The sequence below is a fragment of the Cornus florida genome, unplaced genomic scaffold (assembly GCF_030987335.1).
Source record: "Cornus florida cultivar Cherokee Brave unplaced genomic scaffold, ASM3098733v1 CherokeeBrave_3.0.0_Hap2_scaffold_311, whole genome shotgun sequence".
Taxonomy (NCBI): domain Eukaryota; kingdom Viridiplantae; phylum Streptophyta; class Magnoliopsida; order Cornales; family Cornaceae; genus Cornus; species Cornus florida.
The window spans coordinates 13,623-20,570 of record NW_026775818.1 but is presented as its reverse complement, the minus strand read 5'-3'; the positions used below and the strand labels follow the sequence as shown (position 1 = coordinate 20,570).

The 6,948-nt window shown below is 43.4% G+C and overlaps 1 non-coding gene across 1 annotated transcript; it reads right to left on the bottom strand.

The window, feature by feature from the left end:
- Positions 1-4,316: 4,316 nt before the first annotated feature.
- Positions 4,317-4,390, bottom strand: TRNAD-GUC (transfer RNA aspartic acid (anticodon GUC)). The gene has a single exon. It is a non-coding gene; the product is annotated as a tRNA-Asp (tRNA).
- Between the last annotated feature and the right edge of the window lie 2,558 nt (positions 4,391-6,948).

The window sequence follows — 6,948 nt, the reverse complement described above, 5'->3', positions numbered from 1 at the left end:
CGATCATAGTAGGGATCGTTACTCTTAGATCCCTTATTCCGATAACTATAAAAAGAACTTTCTAGTTCACTTAGAAAAGAATGATCATTGTCAATCTCAAAAATCTGATTTTCAATATCAAAATATATGGAATAACTGTCCCCATTATTATCCCTAACTAAAAAAGTGTCATCAGAAATGAAATTCCGAATGTCCTTGACACTGAATAAATGATCAACATTCCTATTAAAAGAGATCCGGTTTTTAAAGTAACTATACATAGCCAGCCATCATTGAAGGAGACAATCCACAAAGAAAATCAGTCTGAGCACGCTTGCCAATTCATTAGAGTTTGCACTTTATAATCCTACTCAAACAGGACCATTTGCTCCTAAATCTGCTCGATCTAATCCGCTTGCTGTCTCAAGTTCCCTTGTGACCTTGTGGACCGAAAGAGAAGATCAAGACGGAACGGGAGGGCAGAGGGGGATAGCATTGGTCAACGGTAAGAGGGGTGTCGATCCCCTCTGAACTTATTCATAAAGTGAAAACTGCTCGGACGAATGATTCCGGAATACAGATGAGGTTATGGCAGAATAAAACCATGTAAATGGCTTGAAAACAGAGAAAAATGGACAGTTATGTTTGGTTGGTCTACTTGCCTGAGAAACTATTGCTCTAAAGGAAAGCAAGCTTACCCCTTACTAATGAGTAATGTGTGACTAACGTATGATGAATACTGTCTTTTATTGCACAAGTGTACCAATATATTAAGTAAGTAATAGTAAGGAGGAGCCCCTTACGCGTAATACATTGCATTCTTGTTTATCCGTTTCTCTTTTCATGTCCCTTAGTTGAATCAAGGCCGTCACTCCATCACGAAGGAAAGTGAGTTTTGACTTCGAGCGAATGAGGTGAAACAATGACTCACGTTTCGATTCACGCGCTGCCTAAATGCTCTTTGACTAGAAAGTCAGAGTATACCTATATACGATAATTGGGGCGTCTCATACTCCTGTTCGAAGCATCTTCTCTTTATCTGAAAATCGAATTGATTCATGAAACCCCGTGTTTTCGTCCTCCATTGCTTTTTCGCTAAGACGAGGAGCAAGAAATCTCAATCGTTTAGTCGGCTATAGCTGTGAAATGAGTGAAATTGACCATTTCTACCGATAAAGATCCCTCACTGCACACGTTCTATATCTCCTCCGTTCCCGGGACTCCCAGTAACGAAGCTAGCTTTGCCCTTGGAGATAGAAGATCAACAGGGCTATAAGCTCCTCCATTGACTCCTCCCAGGCCGAGAGCTGCGGCTTGACCCGAACAGGCATACGCTCACACAAGACAAGAGATGCGGTCTGCTTGCTTCATCTGTGCTTGGCTTTCCGACTCTTACTTGGCTTTCCAGTAGCACAAACAATACCATGCCCTACCTATGTTGCAAGTACCGAAGCGATTGGTTGATTTCACTGGAAAGGGCTACTTTCATGGCTGCTTTGATTCTTGACTAGTGGAAATGCTTACTAGACGATATTACAAGATTCTGCTCTATCTATTTCCTCGCTCGCATGAAGTGACGTTAAAGGGTAAATGCGGGACCACTTGAATGAATGCGCCTGCCTCGAGCTGGTCGACCAGAGAAGCGGCTGGCTCGTAGGCTTACTTTAGATCATAGGACCGGAGATTCGTGCGTTAGGGAAGAGGTCTCACAAACATAGGAGCTTTTTCAGAGTGTATTTGATTTACGAAACAAGTTCCAAGGAAGGCTTCAATCGAAGAGACCAGGGAATGAGTCCTATAAGAAAGAGTTCGCTGAGCGAAACTTTTGAGTGCCAGGGGCTTGTTAACGCCATTCCGACACTTTCCAAGCTGACAGGAACAACTCATGAACACTTTGGTCGAAGTTCGACTTGATATCACCTACCATAATCTGCCTTTTCTTTTGTCGCTGACCTGACTCGTAGAAAAAAGAGAATTCTTTCGAAAACCCCGGTAAATTGGCCTAACCTTACTTTTCGCTAAGAAGAGGTTCAGAAAACAGCATCAGTTCGATCTCATATAGCGGCAAAATGACTAAAATCTGATTGTTTCTTTCAGAATATGACTGATTCTGCTTTTCTTCATCAAAGGTAGGAAAATGAACTAAGTTATGGTACAGGTAGCATTGGAAGATGTTTTCTTTGTCACATTTTCTCTTGTTGACGGTTAGAATCAGATCCGGATTACAGATAGACCGATGCAGAGTGAATTTCTAACATCAGGAGGATTCCACCAATGAGACAATTATAATAGCTCTCTTCTATGAAGATATTTCCAAGCTCTTGTTTTTCAGTAAAGGAGCAGGGAGTATTAGAAACTCATTTTCGAAGTCAAAATCGTACCTTGTTGAAGCTTCAACAGTGTTAGGAAGAAAGGGAGAACAATTAATAGAAGCAAGCATCCCTTTTCTGCGGGAAGATCAAGTCCGGCGATCGCCTATCGATCAAAGTAAAGCGCACCCGGCGCCCCTGTCTATGCCCATGATCGTGCCTTTATAAGGCCAGTTCACGCCATCTTACGGGGGATTTCCTATCTTTGCGTGAATCTGATGTTTTTCAAGGCTTTCTCTTTGAATAGCATCGTCTTTTCATTTCTTCCAATTTCACCTGTACACCTAGCCCAGGAAGGTTGATATCGATTACCAAACAGAACAACAGAATGTGGTCTCTTCAGTCCGAGTCATATCCCTACTCTTCTTTCCGTATCAGGTGAGGAAGACGGGAAAGTCATGTCAATCTCAGAGCTTGGCATTGGCAGAAAGTCGTAAGCCTGCTCCATGTGGCTGTTCTTCCAAGCTTCGTCACCGGCTCCCAGGCGAAGTAGCCTCTCTCTCAGAAAGAACAACTGCAAAAGACAGAGCTGTCATGGAGGAATTGACTATGTTAGGGGATCCAGCCTAGCTTTTCGATCGAGAGGTTTCTCTCTTCCTGAACTAAAGGGAATTCAATGGAATGTCCATGCGTGGGAACGAGAAGGGTTTGCTTCCTATTGCTTTAAGAGAAATGATCAGAAAAGCTCGGTTGTCGAACCCTTGGGGCGGGCTCGAAGGACTGCAGCTTTCTTTACGATGTCACGGAATCGAAAGAATGAAACCAAGGCAGAGAAGAATCAGCTAGAACAGACGGAAAAACAACCATGAGAAATACCATATATCCCATTTGTGTGCTTGCACAGTAGTGCATAAGAAGAGGAAAGCACAGCAGATGTGAAAAATGAGTTTTGGATACGGATGGTAAGGGCCTTCACTCGGAATGACTTTGCACGTTCACGTCTAACGATCCATAAATGAACACACATTTTCGCTAATCAGACTCCGATCCAATCTGAAAAGTGTAGTGGGCTATAGCTGCTAAACCTGAAAAGACTATTTTAGATAAGAGGAGTCTCCTCAAACAGCAAAACTTCATTGAAAATAGCATTCAACATGACTCTACTTAAGCGAATTCAATTCCGATCAAGTCGAAAGCAATCAATCCATAATTGATAGGTCAAACTATCGCTCAATCGGACTATGCTCTTTCTTGCAGGAGAGAGACTTTTACGAATTGAGTGTCATCAGATGTGAAATAGATCCAATCCAGGCTTACGTCCTGGTTCTCGTCCGGACTATTCATCACGATCTCAAACAAGCGCGAATAACGAAAGAAACCAGAGACAGTCACCGGCTTTTCGTTTTGATCATCACCTTTAGGCATAAGCAGCCGTTGGTTTGCTAAATTCGACAAAGTGGCAAATAAGACTCCAAATTTCCGTTTGCTCCTGGCTCTGAAAGCAGCAGCAAGAAGGCAAGACGCTTCGAAACCTTCGCTTGAATATGGAATGGGTGGATTGGATTCTTATTTGACTCCTTCAAACAGAGGGAAATTCCCCCCAGTTGATGTTCGAACTCCTCCTTGACGTATTGACTTAGATAGAAAGAATTAGAATCTGTGAATGAAATGAAACTGAAAACCCTTTTCATATTCTCTTTCAGAGGAGAGCAGGAACCAGCAGGCTCACAAGCTATTAGATCAGGTCAGGGGATTTATTGACTAGACATCCATGCGTACGAAGAGAGACCTGTTGAACGGTAGAAGTAGTACAGCCAGAATATGGAAATAGTTGGCATGTGGGGTACTCATTAGTATTATGCAATGCCTGTCTTTCTTTCTCGAGATACAGGAATAGAGATCCTCGGAGATGTTTAGTTAGTGTGAAATCCTTTGCTCTTGCCAGTGGCATACTTTTGGCTGTGATCAACTTGCTTAGGTTTGGTTCCGTCAAGTCAAGGGAGAGGAGAATGTATTTATGAAATCAGTCGGGACTGACGGGGCTCGAACCCGCAGCTTCCGCCTTGACAGGGCGGTGCTCTGACCAATTGAACTACAATCCCAGGAAAATGAGGTGTACAGCCTCCAAATGATGATTCTTTGTTTCTCTTCATTCGAACCATTTAGTTTCGTCATGACTATATAAGCGATTCTGATATTCAGATTCAATATAATGAAATTGTGGAAGCGGACCTTTTCCTTTTCTTTCCTTGGAGACCACGCAAGAATTCGTCGGTAGATTGAATCTGCTTGTTCCTGGATGCTTCATAGGCCCCATCGCTATTCCTTTCCTCTACCGAGAAAGGTTCATTCCGAGTCACAAGAGCAATAGCAATCTCTCTTTTCTTTTTTGAATGAATTTTGCTTTTCGTTATGGTAATGCAATGCAAGAGGTAGGAAAGAAAGATGTCAGGAATCCATATCATTGGAGTGCAAGTGGACCATTTGAGATCCTTGCAAGAGTTTCCTACTTATCTCATGGGAATGACAAGTACGAACCGAACAAATCTCTCGTAGGCTCTTTGTCAAGAGCAAGGTCAAGAGGAAAGAAACTGAAAACCCTCCGGGCTACGCTCCTTGGCAAGAACCAAAGAGCGCAGACTAGCCACGGAGCTTGGATACGGTCGAGGATATAGCAATCAGAAAAAGGAAAGGTTCTTGTTAGCAAGGATTCCTCCACGCAGAGGCAATTCACTCCCCGAAGCAATCATACACAAGCTACCCATTCCTCATGAAGGTGCTATTAAATTAACAAGGCAAGGAGAGCAATGAGAAAAAAAGAATGAAACTAATTGAGTCACTCTCTTAGATTTTTCATGATCCTCATTGCACCTGTATGGATGTGCCCAACCCTATATTAGTAGGGAGTGAGGGCGCGCACTCTGCGCCAAAGACCTCAGGAGATGGATCTGGTTGATCCCACCCCGTGCTTCCAGCTTATACTAAGTGGGCGAATGTAAGACCGTAGCATAGCCTCAGGCAGTTAGAGGGCTTCTCCAATACACTTCCCATCTGATAAGATATACTAGCTGCTCTACCCTTCAAATAAGGTCCTTAGTGCCCGGTGCCCTCCTTCAGAAGAAGCGCTGCACGTCTTGTATTCAAGAAATGGTTTATGAGAAGAATTGACCACCATCTCCCCCCTTCCCTTTTGAACCAGGGTTCCTTGCTTCCTTTCACCTGCATGTGTGAATCATATAGCGAACTCTTCGGGCTTGGCCCCAACGCATGAATCGGACTTCGAGAGAACGTCTGTTCACTCCCTTTCTCCTACTTTCTCTGATATTACAACTTCAAGGTCCAGGAAACCAGTTTTACATTTCCTATGTAGTTTACCTTTTTTCCAACCAGAATCTCATCCGTTTGTCTTCTACCGATAATGGTGACACGGGCCTTAGATACAGATATGAAATAGGATTGCTTATCCAGCAGGTGCTTAACGAATATGAAAATGAAACCGCTCATATATGGTGTCTTATTGTGTGCTTTCTATTGCTCAGTTAGCTTTCAATTCCTTTTCTCTTTGAAACTCTTTTGATCTCTTTTTCCCAACCCAAAGTCAAATCAAAAGGAGCGTGAGGGAAAGGCAGGAATTTCCTAATCAGAGCATTTGACAATCAAGAAGTGAACTTCACGACCCGATGCCGTAGTAGCGGATGTTGAAGTCTCTCTTCGCGGACACTGTTGGAGGTGATTTTCTTGCAAAAGAACCTTTTCCACAGAGATCGGGCAGGTGTTCAGTGTACCAAACATCGTGTATCGAGTACTCGCGGGAAGAGCGTGTGATAGCGCGCTACATTGTGGGGTACAGCCTCATTTTGTGAAGGGGTTTATATTCTAAATCAAAGGATGGTAGGAGAACTCACTCAGAACGAACTAATCGCTCAGTTTTCGCTCAGTTCTAAAGAAAAAGTGTATGAAAGGGCGCATTTTCGATTGAAATTGCTTTTTCACTCGGGGAAGGGTCGCTAAAACGTCTCCGACTTCACGACGTTAATTTGATTCAAAATGGGTCTTTTTGGCAATCTGCATAGCCTCAGAAAGCCCCTTTCCTCGGCTAGGCTAGGCTTGAGTTCATCCTTCACTTCTTTTTCACCTGCTGCGTAAGTGAATCGGTAAGCACTTGCTCGATACGTCCATTCTCTTTAGTGAAAGCCTCTCCCCCGAACTTATTCGATCGACTGAAGAGGCTAGTGGACAACTTTTGAAGTCAGGGGAGGGAAGCTCTGACCGATGGCTGGGAAATGGCCTGACCTTCTTCCTTACTGTAGACCGGCTATCCATCAACTGGAACTGTTGCACTACCAGTCTTCTCTACTATATCTTTTTAGAGATATGAACTTACTTGTGCTTATCCCTTTGCTTCATCGTAGTCTTGGACCTTAGTGAAAAGGTTTATGCACCACAGAAGCATTAGAAATAGGTCCCATGAGATTGACCTTCTTCCAACGTCAACATAGCCCTATCCATCATATTGCCTTCATCTTCGCCTTCGGATGACGAATCTGATAAAGGAATTTGGCCAACATTTCTATTGGAAAACCTCTCTGAGGTCAGGATTGGTGGTACACGGTAAGACCCGCTTCCATGTTAGTAGACGAACTAAGAATCAAGGTAGAAT